At 57.8% G+C, this 18242-nt stretch overlaps 1 pseudogene; it reads right to left on the bottom strand.

Moving 5' to 3' along the window:
- Positions 1 to 678: 678 nt before the first annotated feature.
- Positions 679 to 17723, bottom strand: LOC148596110 (adenylate cyclase type 10-like; annotated as a pseudogene).
- Between the last annotated feature and the right edge of the window lie 519 nt (positions 17724 to 18242).

Genomic DNA, 18242 nt, shown 5'->3' with positions numbered 1-18242 from the left:
GGCAGCTCCCAGCACAGGAACCATCTTGGAGCCTTTTCCAGGCAAGTCTGGGTTATCTCCAATGAGGGAAATCTGAGCATCTCTCTATGTCTCTGGGCAACAGTTTGGCCCCACTCATGGAAAAGAAGCTCCTGTTCTCAGCCTCTAGGAAGTGTTTCCCACTGCCTGTTGTTCCCCTGGTGCCCGTGGTGCCATCAGGGCGCCTCTCCTTGCAGAGGGCACATGTGGCTGCTCCCAACCCGGCAGCTGCCCCGATGGGATGGAGGAAAACTCCATGGCGGGTGCCAAGCCCAGCACATCCCTGCTGCTGCCTGTGGCCGCCAGAGCCAGGAGTCTCCTCCAAACACCTCCCGCAGCCAAGAGCCACCGCTGCCCTCGCGGGCGCTCTGGCTCCTGTGAGGGGCCTCTCTGTCGCCTGCCTTTTCAAAGGGCTGCTGGAAGCTGTCCCACTGCTCAAGCCTCGCAAAAATACAGCAAAACAGGCACACATTGTGTAGAGACAAGCAGGAATTGGCTCTCTTCTGGGCCCTCTCCTGGCCACCTTGCTCCCAGTGCACAGCCTCTCCCCACCAGTCCCTTTCATCCCCAGGGACAGCCGCCTTGTTGGATGCAGGACGAGGGCCATGAAAAACCCACAGTTCTCTCTGCAGAGAGCTCTTCTCACAGGGAGTGCGGGCACTACCTACCGACGGTGACAGAGAGGGGCAGATTTCCCAGGCTGAGGTTCAGATGGGACAGGGCCTGGGCCCTTTCCGCAGCACTGAGCACCCCTCCTTCAAAAGGCTCCACGTCAGCGCTGAGCCGCACGGCCGCCCACCCGTACTGCAGCCACTCATCCATGCTGCCCAGCTCCTGGCAGTGCTGCGCGTGCTCCATGTAGGACCACAGGATCTGAAATGGTCCAAAGAGGTGAGTGTGCAAAACACTAAATCTCCCCAAGGGGATTCTCTGGCCTAGGGAACACAGGCCATGAACCCAATGGGCACTTTCCCTCTTCTCTTTTACTCGCAAGCCGCTCACCCAAGAGTTGGTTTCAGATGACCAACTCTTCTTATGCTCTTCTGATTGTGGCCATGTCACGACAAGGGCCACAGAGTGCTTCTAAAGAAGAGGTTTATAAAAATGGACACAAGGAAATCCCACAGTATAGAAACTGGTTACAATCAGGAAAGCAATCCCATGGGAGGAGCAACCCAAACCAACAACACCCACGCCTCCTGAAGGCTTGCAAAGAAAAGCTCAAGCATGTGACCATCCCTGTGGCATTTGGCCTCCTCTTGCCAGCCAGGGCAAAGGAGCTGTGTCAGAAACGCGTCTGCTGCTGCTGCAGAGAGCAGGCACTCACGTGACTCGCGTGCGCAGACTCCACGTCCGCGCGGAGCTTCATGCGCGCTGCCAGGCGCGAGAGCCTCTGCCTGCTGGACGTGTTCTGCTGGCTGAAGAGCTGCCGCAGGAGGGCAAGGCAGCGGCTCTGCCGGAACAGCCAGGGGAGCCTCTCCCTCCTGCCGCACAGGAGAAGCTGCTGGGCCCAGCCACGAGCTACAGGGGGCTGAGTGAGGGGGCCAGGGGCAGCCGGGGAGCGCAGGAGGCTGCTCAGGCAGGCAGGGCTCGTGGGACAGGGGCAAGAAGCAGCACCAGGGAAAGATGACTGCTCACAAGGACGTGCTGGCAGCACAGCCCAGGGAGCAAAAGGGCTGCTGCATGGCAGCCTGGTGACTGGCTACTGCCTTCACAGCCTCCACGCCCGCTAACAGCTCCCTGCTCTCACCCACACCATCCCGAACACCCAGCACAGGCCACCTCACCATCCATCAGCCTCCAGGGCCTTCTGCACCTTTCCCCGTGCTAAGAGCTACGCTCTGCAGTGAAGCTGAGGCAGGTGTGGGCCAAGGACCTCAGGCCAGCACGGAAATGGCTCGTTCTTGCCTTCCCTTTCCCGTCAGGGTCTTACCCTGCTTCTTGAGGGGTGGAGGAGTCTCTGCTCTTCCTATAAGAGCCATGGGGCGACTTCTCCAGCAGAGACTTGAAGAAGACACCCGCCGAGGTGACTGGGAATTTCCTCTTCAGCAGGCTCAGTGCCTTTCTGATGGTCTTCTCTGCCAAGTCCATGCACCCCATATTGTAGCAGACCTGCATGGGAGAAGGGCTGTAAGGACAGTCCCAAGGGGCTCCCACTGAGGACACACCAACTTTCAAGGCTGTGGCTGATTCAGGGCCAAGGGCCTTGACTGCCTTTGGCTGGAGGGCGAAGGGCTCACAGAAGACACTGTGCAGAGCAGCCGCCCGTGCCTCCAAATGCCAGGAATGTCCCCACAACCACCCCAGGGCCCCCAGGAGACTGTGCAAGTCCTCCCGCCAACAGAGCCCTCAGGTCCTCCCTGTCACTTTACCTCCCCTTTCAGGCTGAGGAAGGCGGCTTCTTCAAAGCTGGCCAGCCCCTTGCCTTCCTTACTCAAGGAGCTCCTCAGGGCCTCAGCTTTCTTCAGGCTGGTGAAGGCCTTTGGACAAGCACACGGAGAGCAGGTGAGCGTCGGTGCGGATCCTGCATGAAGCCCCACCACTGCGACCTGCTTGCCTCCCGCATCACTCTGAGGACGGGTCACCTCTGCCCTGGCAATGCCCACCCTCACACACAGCACAGCACTCCTTGCAGGTGCACCTCGTGCCGATGTTCTGCTTCTCTTGCTACAGGAGAGGCAAGCAGGAGGAAGAGCCTGGGCCTGAGCACAGTCGTTCATGCCCAGGTGCCACAGAGGCCTGTCCTTTCTCAAGGGGCAAATGGGCTTGCCCAGGCAAGGCAACTGGGAGGACTCCATGTGCAGGGGGCTCTGGCAAGCAGGCCGGCTCACCAGGTAGTTGTTGGAGACGTGCAAGTAGCCAGCTGCACTCTGCAGCAGATCATAAATTGCCCTGGCATCATTGCCCATTTCCAGGTGGTGGTGAGCCAAGGGCACCAGCACCAAGTCCACAGTGGCCTTGCATTCACAGGAGCAGGCGGGACCGGGCATCCCTTTGGTCTTGTCGGGCACCGTCTGCTCTGTCCTGGCCATAAACTGTTCTGTGGCTCTGTTTGGAGACAAGATCACAGAGGAAGAGGAGACGCACTAGCATCATCTGCCCTGCTCTGCCTGCCTCGAGGAAGAGCACCTCCTAGCGCACCTGGCACTCGCATTCTAGCACTGCAATGCCCAGCTTGCAGCAGGGCTCTCTTACAGCCAGAAAGCCCTAGCATGCCAGGGCTGCTGCGCCACAATGGGACAGTCCTCACTGTGATCCCCCTGGCTTCCTCAAGCCATCGCATCCCAGCTCCCACCCCGCAGGCCGGCCCTTTCCTCGGCTGGGGTCACAGGCAGTAGGCAAACCTGGGAACTCCAATGCCCCGCTGGAGACCCTGAGGCCACTGACTTCCACTAATAATCAAATGCTGCTCTCCTCACCGTAAGGTCTCATCCCAGAAGCTCATTTTATTCTGCTGGGCTCCTGCAGGATCTGCAAACAAAGCATGAGTGTTGCCGGCCGCTGTCTCCGGTCTCAGCTAGTAGCCGTCTCCGGGTTCCAGCAACAAAACGTGTTCACCCAGAGGTCAGGCTCTCCGGGGCCATCCTACCCCACTAGGGGACAAACCCCGTAACACCAATATGGTTGGAGTGCCATTTGTTGTTTACTGCTCGCTACAGTTATACTCCTTTCGAATGCGGAAGCTTGCTCTGCCACCAATCAGCAACAATGCCACCCCACATGGCTAGGTACTGATTCTTCAAAGTAAGACAACTGACTCGCCTTAATTCTGTTAACCCTTTGCTTTCCGTAACATCACGAGATCTTCCGAGCGCCAGGCCCTAAGCCTAAGTCAGGTCAAGTCAGCTTATGTCAAGCACGAAGCCATATTGCTATATCTATAGAGCCGACCACACATCAGTTAAATATCCCCTCAGTTCTCAAGGGGCATAAGTTGCATCTTGCATACTCTGTCAGCAAGACAGCAGGGCCAAGGCATGGGCGGCACCTCTTTTCCTGGCCGTTTTTCCCCCAATATCTCCCTTCTCTGAAGGTGTGTTATGTTTTGGGCAAGGGTAGCGCACCCACCAGGAAATGCACCTTGACCTGCTGGGCTGCAGGATGCACCCCAAGGCTCTCGTCACTGCCGGGAGAGGGGCTTCTCTCTGGTGATTCCAGGGAAAGGCAGGAAGGTGCTCAAGGGGACAGACGCTCTATGCTCTGTGCACAGCATGCCTCAAGCTGTGCAGCTATGCTCAGGGGAGGACTCAGCTTCTCTTGGGAAAGCATCTGCACTGCACTGAAAGCACCCCTGGGTTTTCGGGGAACTACTTCTGCAGACACGGTTGGAGACAGAGGAGCACCCCCAGGAATAGTGCAAGCACCGTGGGAAGGCCCAGGCTGCAGAGCACGCAGGCAGCCTACCCGTAGTGGCAGGGAGCTCATCCCCCATGGTCTCCGTGTTTGTCCAGCTGGCAGGGCAGCCTTCGCCAGCATCGTTGTCCCAGCTCTCTCCCTCCTGGGTGCTGCTGACGGCCAAGCAGTGGAAGGCCACAAAGTCCCCTCCGCCGCAGCACTGGCACTTGTGCGCCTGCTCCTCCAGGAAGGCTGCGCACTTGCGGTGCATGGCCGCCCTCTGCGCCTTGGGCTCGTAGGCGGCCTCCCGCAGCAGCGGTGCGCGGAAGGCCAGGACGTCGGCCTGCAGCTCCTCGCTCTGCTGCTCCTCTGAAAGGCAACGGGGTGCTGCAACAGCCAGAGCTGGGGCCACAGCTCAGGGCCATCACAGCCAGCGCATGAAGGACGGGGAGCCCTCGGCGGGGATCCTTGGTAGGAAAGCAGCGCTCCTGCACTCAGTGCCCCGCCGCACTCGAGCAAAAGGGTCCCCTTGCCTCGCTGAGACTAGCATGGCCCATGCAACAGGCTGCTGCTCTGCTCTGCATCCCAACAGACAGCAGTCAGCTGCACTGCAACCAGCAGCACAAGGAAGCCACAGCCAGCTCCTGCTTTGCAGTCTCTGAAGGGCAGTCCCTACCTACTACACTCCCCATCCCAACCCAACCCCAACGGTGAGGCTGCCCTGGCCATTACACACGGCCACAGGGGCAGTGCACCATGCCCTGGGGAGCCCCAGCAGCAGCAGCACCAGGAGCAGCAGAAGCCCACCGTTCTTCAAGCCTTGCACAGCTATTTGCAAAGGTTTATGGAGCACAGATAAAAGGCTATGTTAGAATTTGTCAGCTTAAGCAGGGGCCTGGGAGAGCCACGAGCTCCTGGGAGTCCTGGGCCCTGATGTGGGCAAATGCTCTTCATGGGGATCCTGGACTCGCCTGCGCTTCTGTGCAAAAGTAGGGAGAATCCTCTGATACGGGACTCTAGAGAAGAGGAATTTCCTTGGCTGCTCACAGTGACCCAAGCAGAACTTGGGGATGTCAAAGGAAACCCAAGCCACCAACACCGAAAGTTCTGCCCTTCCTGGAGACCTTCTGGAGCCCTCAGGCTGGGAGCAGAAGGGAGCGTGGGGAAACAGCCATGTGCCAGACTTCCCTCCATGAGGCCTTCAGCTCCACAACTTGTCACAGCTTCAAGGAAACTCGCCCAAACCAGTATTTCCCATGATCCTGGTGCAGAGGAAACTGAGCACACACACAGGAGAAAGGGGAGAGAAAAGGGAGAGAACCCAGGTGTGAAGTGCAGCCCCCTGTGACATAGACAGCGTGCTAGAGGCCAAATAAACAACCCAAAGAAATGAGCAAAGGTCCTGGTGCCCTTTGCAGTGGCTTGCAAAGCTTCAGCTCTGACAGCATTCAAGGGGGATGGGGTCTCCCTTCTGCACGATTTGCCCCTGGACTGTGCAAGGACATGGAGGAGAGGGATGTTGCTTGTGGGGATGCTCACAAGCTTCAGTAGTTGGGGAGCTGGGAGACGGTAATCTCCCCAACTTGTGACCAAGCCGAAATGCAGCTCCTGAGGCCAGCAGTGCCTCACGGGCTCCGTGCAGGAGTCTGCACAGCAGCACTGCAGTGTGGGGGCCTGTCCTGAGGTGCCTGGAGTCAAAGTCGGGCAGATCCAGGGTGCCGGGGCTCTACAGATCCCAAAGACAGGCAGGGTGCCAGGAGAATCCAGGGTGCCTGGAACTATATCCAGGAACAAACACGACCTAGAGGTGTCAAGGAGAATTCCCGGGATCAGGTAAGGCACAAGCTGAGAAATGGTTTTCCTCGGGATCAGATGAAGGAAAGCTGGGAAATATTCATGGGATACAAAAATCCTGGTATGAGTCACGGTTTTGGAGCCTGGCAAGGACAAGGCTCCCAGCTGAAGCCCTTCGGAAGGAAGGAAGGTGTTAAGGGCACGTCTGCTCTTTCCTGACAGAGCATCTCTAGCTCAGGTAGCACAGACCAAGGAACCTTTCTGAGCACGTTTAAAAGCACAGGATCTGTGGAGCCTGCTTCAGGAGAGCAGATTCCTTGAGCCTGCAATAGGACATCCAGTGCCCTGCGCAAGGCAGCTCCCAGCACAGGAACTGTCTTGGAACCTTTTCCAGGCAAGTCTGGGTTATCTCCAAGGAAGGACCTCTGAGCATCTCTCTATGTCTCTGGGCCACAGTTTGGCCACGCTCATGGAGAAAAAGCTCCTGTTCTCAGCCTCTAGGAAGTGTTTCCCACTGCCTGTTGTTCCCCTGGTGCCCGTGGTGCCATCAGGGCGCCTCTCCTTGCAGAGGGCACATGTGGCTGCTCCCAACCCAGCAGCTGCCCCGATGGGATGGAGGAGAGCTCCATGGCGGGTGCCAAGCCCAGCACATCCCTGCTGCTGCCCGTGGCCACCAGAGCCAGGAGTCTCCTCCAAACGCCTCCCACAGCCAAGAGCCACTGCCCTCGCGGGTGCTCTGGCAGGAGAGCCCTCGTGGCCGGCGCTCAGCCCTGCCTGCCTGCTGCCGGCCTGCCCGGCGCTCCGAGCACACGAGCTCCTGCCGGCCGCACGGCTCCTGCCAGCCCTGCTCGGAGCCTGCTCCTCCCGCGGCCCCACTCGCAGGGACAGCTGGAACCTCCCTGCCCGCCCGGCCACGAGGCTGCTGCAGCCCCCAGTGGCCCTGCCCGCCCCACGCCTGAGCCCGCCCCGGAGCGGCCGCCACCGCCCGCCTCGCGGCTCTCATTGGCTGGCGCAGCCATCAGTAGGAGCCAGCCCGGCCCTCAACCCCAGCCCCAGCCAATGGGAGGGCCGAACCGGGCGCTGCCATGGCAACACTGCACCCTGCCGTGGTACCGGCAGCCCTGGCCCAGCCCTCCTGTTGGCGGTGCCATCTTGTGGGGGCTGCATGGGGCGTCGCAGGGCTGGGGGCAGCCGGGCCCGGCGTGCGGGGCCGTGCGGGGCTGCGGGGTCTGGGGCCGCCCTGCCAGGCTGGGGCTGCGCAACCGGAAGGGCCCTGCAAGGCTCTGGGCTGTGCTGGGGCCTGCGCGGGGCAGCCCTGGCACTGAAGCTGGTGCTCGCCCTGCTGCTGACCCCTGAGGGATAAAGGATTTTCTGAGGCTAACCATTATGGGAATAGCTAGGAGGAAAGGTTAATAAGGATCACCTGGTGAAGGTAAAGAGATGTGGGGATATAGATGTCACCTGTAGAAGATTAGGGAGTGCCCTTCTCTGGGACTGGTCACTGGGTAATTGGCACCCCTGGTGGGAAGGTTGTATAAGTACCGAAACACAGAAGTTAGAAAGGGCTGCTGGGATCTCCTTCTCCATTGCCTGTGAGGAGCCTCTTTGTTGCCTGCGTTTTCAAAGGGCTGCTGGAAGCTGTCCCACTGCTCAAGCCTCGCAAAAATACAGCGAAACAGGCACACATTGTGTAGAGACAAGCAGGAATTGGCTCTCTTCTGGGCCCTCTCCTGGCCACCTTGCTCCCAGTGCACAGCCTCTCCCCACCAGTCCCTTTCATCCCCAGGGACAGCTGCCTTGTTGGACGCAGGATGAGGGCCATGAAAAACCCAAAGCTCCCACCTCCCCCACGAGAATCACTCACTGCTGGGGGCCTCTTGCCACTCCACTAAGACCAAGTGTGTAACGTAGCAAAGAGCCAGGGACGAATACAGCCGCAGCAGGATGCTATTCTGAGACTTGAGGGTGCAGTTGCCTTCATTCTCCTCTATGAATCTCCTGCACTCCTCAAATGACTTGTACTCCCAGCCTGTGTAATACAAATGTATCTCAGAGAAGCAGCACTGCCCTCCACTGCCTTGTTCTTTCTCAGACCTTCACAGTAGGAGAAAGCTCAAGCAGAGCTGGCCAATTTTGGCACCAGGAAGCACTCAGAGGGCAGGCAAAAACTAAGAGGAGTGATGCAAGGTTATTAAATCTTCACATCAGTGTCCTTTTATGGAGCAGCTTGCTAGCACCACCCAAGAGCTGCTGCCATTGATAAGCAAACGACAGTAACTGCAGCGCATGGGCTCCAAGGGACCTCCTGGTCAGGCACACACGAACACAGCTGTGCCCGCTTCTGCAGGAGCCAGAGCAGAGGGAGCCTGAGAAGAGCTTTCAGAAGGGGGAACCTCCCAAAACACAGCAAGCACAGATGGGAATTGCAAGCATTTTGAGCTTACTCTGGGATCACCTGTAGACAATGCAGAAAAAGAGGGAGAAGGCAGGAGAGGGAAGGAGAGAGAGACACCCACAGAGCCAGATGGGCAAGCACACTGCTGAAGGAGCCAAAGGATTGCTTGGAGCCTTTGGGCTCAGTGTTGTATCAGGAGAGAAGCCATCTCTGCAAGCCTCCTGCCTCTCTGTGGCCCTCCTCACTGAGCACTTACCAGCATAAAGCAGGAGGTCGAGGCAGCAGGAGAAGAAGCAGGCCTGCCCAGTGATCCTGTGCTCTCCAGCCACCTGCTTCTCCAGCCTGGAGAGCACTTCTGCACACTCTGGGTACCTGCGGAGGAACACAACGAGCCTCCATAGAGCACCTCCTCGGTGTGGCATCCAAGCCAGCAGCTCCAGATACTTCCCACTCCCCTTCCCATCTTCCGTCTCTTTCCCTCCTTTGCTCTTTCTGCCAACTCCATTGGCCTTTGCAGTGACCCCCTGACACCGCGCAAGGGCAGGGTGTGCAGCAGCAGGATTACCTCATCTGGAGAAAGAGCGCGGTGAAGAGCGGGGTGAGGACCTTGGAGTCCAGGTCGGGCTTCTCCAGCTCCATGCTCAGGCTCATGGCGCGATAGCCTGGCGAGACAGAAGCAGACTCGCACAGGCTCTCTCTGCAGAGAGCTATTCTCACAGGGAGTGCGGGCACTACCTACCGACGGTGACAGAGAGGGGCAGATTTCCCAGGCTGAGGTTCAGATGGGACAGGGCCTGGGCCCTTTCCGCAGCACTGAGCACCCCTCCTTCAAAAGGCTCCACATCAGTGCTGAGCTGTACGGCCGCCCGCCCGTACTGCAGCCACTCATGCAGGCTGCCCAGCTCCTGGCAGTGCTGCGCATGCTCCATGTAGGACTGCAGGATCTGAAATGGTCCAAAGGGGCGAGTGTGCAAAACACTAAATCTCCCCAAGGGGATTCTCTGGCCTAGGGAACACAGGCCATGAACCCAATGGGCACTTTCCCTCTTCTCTTTTACTCGCAAGCCTCTCACCCAAGAGTTGGTCTCAGATGACCAACTCTTATGCTCTTCTGATTGTGGCCATGTCACGACAAGGGCCACAGGGCGCTTCTAAAGAAGAGGTTTATATAAATGGTCACAAGGAAATCCCACAGTACAGAAACTGGTTACAATTAGGAAACCAGTCCCATGGGAGGAGCAACCCAAACCAACAACACCCATGCCTCCTAGAGGCTTGCAAAAAAAAAAAGCTCAACCATGTAGCCATCCCCATGGCATTTGGCCTCTTCTTGCCAGCAGGGCAAAGGAGCTCTGTCAGAAACACATCTGCTGCTGCTGCAGAGAGCAGGCACTTACGTGACTCGCGTGCTCCGACTCCACGTCCGTGCGGAGCTTCATGCGCGCTGCCAGGCGCGAGAGCCTCTGCCCGCTGGACGTGTTCCGCTGGCTGAAGAGCTGCCGCAGGAGGGCAAGACAGCGGCTCTGCCGGAACAGCCAGGGGAGTCTCTCCCTCCTGCAGCACAAGAGAAGCTGCTGGGCCCAGCCACGAGCCACACAGGGCTGAGTGAGGAGGCTGGAGACAGCCGGGGAGCGCAGGAGGCTGCTCAGGCAGGCAGGGCTTGTGGGACGGGGCAAGAAGCAGCACCGGGGAAAGATGACTGCTCACAAGGACGTGCTGGCACCACGGTGCAGGGAGCAAAAGGGCTGCTGCATGGCAGCCTGGTGACTGGCTACTGCCTTCACAGCCTCCACGCCCACTAACAGCTCCCTGCTCTCACCCACACCATCCCGAACACCCAGCACAGGCCACCCCACCATCCATCGGCCTCCAGGGGCCTTCTGCACCTTTCCCCATTCTAAGAGCTACGCTCTGCAGTGAAGCTGAGGCAGGTGTGGGTCAAGGGCCTCAGGCCAGCACGGAAATGGCTCATTCTTGCCTTCCCTTTCCCGTCAGGGTCTTACCCTGCTTCTTGAGGGGTGGAGGAGTCTCTGCTCTTCCTATAAGAGCCATGGGGCGACTTCTGCAGCAGAGACTTGAAGAAGACACCCGCCGAGGTGACTGGGAATTTCCTCTTCAGCAGGCTCAGTGCCTTTCTGATGGTCTTCTCTGCCAAGTCCATATGCACCCCATATTGTAGCAGACCTGCATGGGAGAAGGGCTGTAAGGACAGTCCCAAGGGGCTCCTACTGAGGACACACCAACTTTCAAGGCTGTGGCTGATTCAGGGCCAACGGCCTTGACTGCCTTTGGCTGGAGGGCAAAGGGCTCACAGAAGACACTGTGCAGAGCAGCTGCCCTTGCATCCGAATGCCAGGAATGTCCCCACAACCGCCCCAGGGCCCCCAGGAGGCTGTGCAAGTCCTCCCACCAGCAGAGCCCTCAGGTCCTCCCTGTCACTTTACCTCCCCTTTCAGGCTGAGGAAGGCGGCTTCTTCAAAGCTGGCCAGCCCCTTGCCTTCCTTACTCAAGGAGCTCCTCAGGGCCTCAGCTTTATTCAGGCTGGTGAAGGCCTTTGGACAAGCACACGGAGAGCAGGTGAGCGTCGGTGCGGATCCTGCACGAAGCCCCACCACTGCGACCTGCTTGCCTCCCGCATCTCTCTGAGGACGGGTCACCTCTGCCCCAGCAATGCCCACCCTCACACACAGCACAGCACTCCTTGCAGGTGCACCTCGTGCCAAGTTTGTGCTTCTCTTGCCACAGGAGAGGCAAGCAGGAGGAAGAGCCTGGGTCTGAGCACAGTTGTTCATGCCCAGGTGCCACAGAGGCCTATCCTTTCTCAAGGGGGAAATGGGCTTGCCCAGGGCAAGGCAACTGGGAGGACTCCATGTGCAGGGGGCTCTGGCAAGCAGGCCGGCTCACCAGGTAGTTGTTGGAGACGTGCAAGTAGCCAGCTGCACTTTCCAGCAGATAATATATTGCCCTGGCATCATTGCCCATTTCCAGATGGTGGTGAGCCAAGGGCACGAGCACCAACTCCACAGTGGCCTTGCATTCACAGGAGCAGGCAGGACCGGGCATCCCTTTGGTCTTGTTGGGCACCGTCTTCTCTGTCTTGGCCATGAACTGTTCCATGGCTCTGTTTGGAGACAAGATCACAGAGAAAGAGGAGACACGCTAGCATCACCTGCCCTGCTCTGCCTGCCTTGAGGAAGAGCATGTCCTAGCGCACCTGGCACTCGCATTCTAGCACTGCAATGCCCAGCTTGCAGCAGGGCTCTCTTACAGCCAGAAAGCCCTAAGATGCCAGGGCTGCTGCACCGCAATGGGACAGTCCTCACTGTGATCCCCCTGGCTTCCTCAAGCCATCGCATCCCAGCTCCCACCCAGCAGGCCGGACCTTTCCTCGGCTGGGGTCACAGGCAGTAGGCAAACCTGGGAACTCCACTTGCCCCCCCAGAGACTCTGAGCCCGCTGACTTCCACTAATAATCAAATGCTGCTCTCCTCACTGTGAGGTCTCATCCCAGAAGCTCATTTTATTCTGCTGGGCTCCTGCAGGATATGCAAACAAAGCATGAGTGTTGCCGGCCGCTGTCTCCGGTCTCAGCTAGTAGCCGTCTCCGGGCTCCAGCAACAAAATGTGTTCACCCAGAGGTCGGGCTCTCTAGGGCCATCCTACCCTGCTAGGGGACAAACCCCGTAACACCAATATGGTTAAAGTGGAGTGCCATTTGTTGTTTACTGCTCGCTACATTTATACTCCTTTCGAATGCGGAAGCTTGCTCTGCCACCAATCAGCAACAATGCCACCCCACATGGCTAGGTACTGATTCTTCAAAGTAAGACAGCTGACTAGCCTTAAGTTCTGTTAACCCTTTGCTTTCCGTAACATCACGAGATCTTCCGAGCGCCAGGCCCTAAGCCTAAGTCAGGCCAAGTCAGCTTATGTCAAGCACGAAGCCATATTTCTATATCTATAGAACCGACCACACATGAGTTAAATATCCCCTCAGTTCTCAAGGGGCACAAGTTGCATCTTGCATACTCTGTCAGCAAGACAGCAGAGCCAAGGTACGGGCGGCACCTCTTTTCCTGGCCGTTTTTCCCCAAGATCTCCCTTCTCTGCATGTGTGTTATGTTTTGGGCAAGGGTAGCGCACCCACCAGGAAATGCACCTTGACCTGCTGGGCTGCAGGGTGCACTCCATGGCTCTCATCACTGCCGGGAGAGGGGCTTCTCTCTGGTGATTCCAGGGAAAGGCAGGAAAGTGCTCAAGGGGACAGATGCTCTCTGCTCTGTGCACAGCATGCCTCAAGCTGTGCAGCTGTGCTCGGGGGAGGACTCAGCTTCTCTTGGGAAAGCATCTGCACTGCACTGAAAGCGCTCCTGGGTTTCAGAGAATTGCTTCTGAAGACAGGCCTGGAGACAGAGGAGCACCCCCAGGAATAGTGCAAGCACCGTGGGAAGGCCCAGGCTGCAGAGCACGCAGGCAGCATACCCGTAGTGGCAGGGAACTCATCCCCCACGGTCTCCGTGTTTGTCCAGCTGGCAGAGCAGCCTTTGCCAGCATCGTTGTCCCAGCTCTCTCCCTCCTGGATGCTGCTGACGGCCAAGCGGTGGAAGGCCACAAAGTCCCCTCCGCCGCAGCACTGGCACTTGTGCGCCTGCTCCTCCAGGAAGGCTGCGCATTTGCGGTGCATGGCCACCCTCTGCGCCTTGGGCCACAGCTCGTAGGCGGCCTCCCGCAGCAGCGGCGCGCGGAAGGCCAGGACGTCGGCCTGCAGCTCCTCGCTCTGCTGCTCCTCTGAAAGGCAATGGGGCGCTTCAACAGCCAGAGCTGGGGCCACAGCTCAGGGCCATCACAGCCAGCGCATGAAGGACGGGGAGCCCTCGGCGGGGATCCTTGGCAGGAAAGCAGCGCTCCTGCACTCAGAGCCTCATCGCACTTGAGCAAAAGGGCCCCCTTGCCTCACTGAGACTAGCATGACTGCTCTGCTCTGCCTCCTAACAAGAGAGCAGTCAGAGGCACTGCAACCGGCAGCACAAGGAAGCCACAGCCAGCTCCTGCTTTGCAGTCTCTGAAGGGCAGTCCCTACCTACTACACTCCCCATCCCAGCCCACCCCCAACGGTGAGGCTGCCCTGGCCATAACACACGGCCACAGGGGCAGTGCACAGGGCCCTGGGGAGCACCAGCAGGAGCAGTACCAGGAGCAGCAGAAGCCCATGGTGCTCCCGGGCTCCTCTTAACACCACTTGCCTTTCTCTTCCTCCTGAGTTCTGGCAGACCACTTGAGGGAAACACTGCTGTCTTCTGCCACCGTTTTGGCATTCTGCCACCTCAAGATGTTGCTTTTCACCAAGATGGTCAGTATCTGGTTCATGTTGGCCCTGGTCCACTTGGGAAGGATGTGGAACAGCAGCTCTGTGGTGAACATCGACCCAATGATGGCTGCACACTTCAGAACCATCCGTTCCGAGAAATTCATGCTGTCCAGCTCAGTCAGTGCAATCCCTGACAAAAACAGGACACACATCTGTCTCTTGCCCTCTCCCCAGGCTGAGGCCAGCGAGGCCTCATTCTCTTTAACGCAGGAAGCGCTGGCATTTAGCCTTGCTTCCTTGGGACCGAACCCATTGGGCAAGGGCAATGCAGGGCACACATCTTGAACATGGCGCATCTCCCGTGCAATCACACGGAGCAGGGTCTGGGGAAAGCAGAAACCCCCGAGCAAATGCTGCAGGTACAGCAGGGCTCAGCCCCTCACCTTTCAGGGTGGGCGGAAGCACAGTGTGCTGCAGGTTCACATCAGCTTTGATGGTGCACACCCTGCAGTCCTGGTGCATGCTGGACCTTCTGGATGGGCCGACACAAGGAGCCTCCATCACAGAAGCTGAGCAGAGCAAAAGAGCAGGATAACGCGGTTACCACTAGGGAGATCCTTCGTCCCACAGCCTGAGCTTGAGAGCATTACTGATCTTCCCTCCCTCCATCCTCCTCTCTTTCGCATTCACCCCCAGCAGGGCTTAGAGCAGCTGGGGCCTCACGGCAGCAGGATGAATCCTGCCATGTTTGGCTGCAGGGCTGCAGACAAGGGAAACTGCAGCCACGGGACTCGCAGCACTGCTCCAGGTATGAACCACCTCAGCTCATACTCATTTCTGACCACAGCAGGGCTTAGCTTAGTGCCAGGGAGCACCTCTTCTCCCTGCTTGTCATTTTCTTCCAAATCTGCATTGCTGCTGGCCTTCACAAAGCCACCCCAGTCCCCAGCATGTGCTTGGCCTATTGCAGCAGCAAGGCACACAGGAATCCACACCTGATGGAGATCAGGCTCTGGACTGCTGCTCCATCTGGCCACGCCAAACTCACAGGGGAACACAATGACAAGAAGGGGTGGTGGAAGATGGACCACACCAACTAGGCAGTCAGCCACAAAGGTGCTTATTGAAGAGGGTCTCCCACTTGGCCTCCGTTCCATCATCCTTCCGTAGGGGACGGAGCAAGAGCATGTTGTGCTCGTGGAGGTAGCGCAGCAGTTCCTCACCGTAGTAGGGCATCCCACTGCTTCTCTGCATCAGGAACCTGGAAAGGAGCAGATGCAGCCGGGAGTGACACAGGCAAAGGAAGGCAGGACCCTCCTCAGAACAGCCTCTTCACCAGCCGCGACTCCCCCTGCCTTTGGCACGTGAGCTGTCCTGAAGACACAGCGCTTGCTGAAAGCCACAGAAAAACAGAGCTCAGCAGCCCTGCCTGCCACTTACATCTCTAGGTCATGGGGCACACTGACCACTCCGAGGTACTGGCAGGCTTTCTGCACGACTGCTGCAGGGTTCAGCTCCTCCAGATGAATATAGGTTGTTTGCTGCAACTTCATGACGTCTGCTGCAGCTTTGCAGAGCCTCTGTCCTCTGCAGGGACCAGGAGCAAAGCCCATGACCATAAAGCTTTGGACGTCTCTGAGCACTTGTGACGTAACAGCCCAGGAGGAAGAGTCGATGTGGTGTGCGTTGTCAACGAGAAAGAGGATGTTGTCTTCAAAAGCCTGAAACAAACAGGTTTCCAGGGTGGATTCTGAGCAATTCTCACACATCGTCACTGGGAGGGACTTCGGCCAGCCCCTCTCCAGACAGAGAACGCTCTGCAGCCTCTTTCCTCTCCCTAGCTACTTAGCAGTTCAGTATCTCCCCAACTCTTTCTTTCTCTGGGACTTGAAGGTCTCTCGGACAAGGGGATGCAGAAAGACTCCATTCCTCCTCCTGACTACGAGTCCTCTGTCTTGACAGGAGGAAAGTTACCCGGGGGTTGGCACGGGACGTTTAGCCTCTGATGGGCAATGACTCCAGTACATCATCCTCCTGCCACCTCCCAGCACTCTGCTGCAGAACCCTCAACCTGTTGGCTTGCTTTCCTTCTCTGGTCCATGAGGGAGAGAATTGCTCATCTTCTGCAGTACCTTCTTAAAAGCCAGCTCCTCTTCTACTGCCCTTTGAGCGCTGCTCATCTGTGAAACCTTCCCTGAGACGGGGAACTGGCCAAAAAGCACAGGCACAGAGAAACAGCCTTTCAGGGCATTTCAGCAAGACAACCCAGCACGCAAGCCCAACCGAACAAAACGGTGCTGCCCTCAGCCTCTTAGCTCTCCTCCACACAATGGGGAGGAGACAGTGTGGACGCCAGCTTGAGCCTAGAGAAGAGCTCCTGCTGAGGCTCTCTGGCAGAGAGCTTCTAGCCAGTGTGTTGGAGGTGAGGGAGGAAGGCAGAGGGTGGCAAGAGGAGAAGAGCTTGTTTCCTCACAGTGGGTATTCTGGGATGGGGTAGAGCGCTCAGGCAGTGGCGAGCTCAGCAGTAGCTCATAAGCCCCATCTCAGAGCCGCCTCTCTGCAATGGCCTTTCCAGGCCGCTGAACTGCCAGCAGCAGCCTGGCACTTGAACTCACTCCAAACAGGGAGCTGCACGCTGGGACTACACCAGCTGTGTGCTATCCCCCGGCTCTTCCACCAGAAGCTAAGGCCACTGCCCAGGAGAGCAGCCAAATTACCACTGCCGTGGGACGTCTCACAAGCAGACCTTGGCCCTGGCCAGAGAGGGCTCTCGCTCTCATCTTCACCAGGAAAGGGGCATTGAGGAGGCAGTAGCTGCTCTCTTCCAGGACTCCTTTGAGCTTCTCCTGAAGGAGATTGACCCGGATTACAAGATACAGACTCAGTGTGAGTTTTCCATCTTGCTCCGTTTATTAACCCAGATATGTGAACATTTATACCCTACAGGTATCCAGGGGCTTTCCCAAGCTCACAGGATTGGCTGTTGGCTGTTGCTTAGCAGATTGCTAAGCTGCATTTGCATGGCCCAATCACAAGCCTCCTTCCTTAACCGGTACGGGCAAGTTTCAGCAAGTTGCTTGCTTAGAAACAGCAGCTTCCTTATTTCACCTTGGTCAAGCACAGGTCATTGCCACCCCCCTGTACATTACTTGACAAGGCACGGGTTGTGTATCCCAAGATGTCCCTGATCAGCCAGCCACTCTTCCACATTCTCCTGCAGTACGAGTTGCCTGGCGCTGCAGGATTTGCAGGCCTGCAGACCCATTGCCATGGCCAGCATCACTCGTACGACGGAGTAGTCCTGCTTCAGGCTGAGCTCCGTCAGCTCCACAGCCACTACCCTGCCGCGCAAAAGCAAAAGGCACCGAGATTCAGACAGGCCCCCAAGAGTCCCAGACCTCTAAAGCAACACTCTTAGGGAGAGGCACAATGTGGGGCTGAGAACAAGGGCACTCTGGACATACAGCCCCAGGCCAGCCCCTCAGCGCTTGCAGCATTTGTCAGGCAGGCCACTTGGGCTTCTTCCCTTCAATCTGCAGCTGCAGGAAATGCCATGGGCTCAGGCTCTACTTCGCTTTGTGCCTGGCCCAAAGCTCAACAGCAGGGGCTGCAGAAGGCCTCAAGACCTAGGAGGGGAGCACGCGGCTGCTCTGCTCCCAGGCGCATGGAGACGTTGCCTTATGAGGGCTGCTAGAGCCCAAGGGCCAGGCACACTGGCAGGGGACCTTGAGGATCCTGTGAGTATCAGTAGGAAGGCAGGGGAGGCAATGCACCCACACTGCTCAACAGCACTCACCTGTGCCCAGCAGCCCGACTTAAATTGGCAAGCTCAGCGAGTAAATGGCTCTTTCCAGAGCCTTTCATGCCCTCAAGTGCCAGGATGCAGCTTTCCTTCCTAGCCACGTAGCCTTGCACATAGCTTCGAAAGAGGGCAATCTCCTCCCGGCCTGCAAAGGCAAGCAAGAGAGCAGGCAGTTGCAGCAAGCTCAAAAGCAAAGAACCGTTGGCACCCTTCCCTCTTGCCACCATGGCACATGCCCTCCCTCCCTGCCTCCCCATTTCCTCTGTGGGACTAGCTGGTCTCAAGGGCAGGAGATGGGTGTTCAGGAGACCAAGGTGTTCTCTACCTACCGAGCAAGGGGGAATTCTTGGGCCTCTCCTTTTTGAGCTCCATGCCAAACATGCTAGCAGGAGAAAGAGAAAAAATAAAGTCAATTCAGTAGGCAGAAGCTGGAGGGTGTAGTGTCACGCATGGAGCTGTGGGTGTGCCCTTGGGTGCCCACTCTTCTTTGCAGTGGCCTCGTGTGCTGCCCACACTCCATCCATTGTTCCTGCCAACTGCTTCCCTGGACTTTGCTCACAAGGAGCAACTTGGAGAAGCAGGGCCTTACA

Source organism: Tinamus guttatus, unplaced genomic scaffold, assembly GCF_059628265.1.
Source record: "Tinamus guttatus ecotype Peru unplaced genomic scaffold, ASM5962826v1 Tinamus_guttatus_pri_ptg000031l, whole genome shotgun sequence".
Lineage (NCBI taxonomy): Eukaryota > Metazoa > Chordata > Aves > Tinamiformes > Tinamidae > Tinamus > Tinamus guttatus.
Note: the sequence above shows the minus strand (reverse complement) of the source record. Positions and strands in the feature narration are given on the sequence as shown.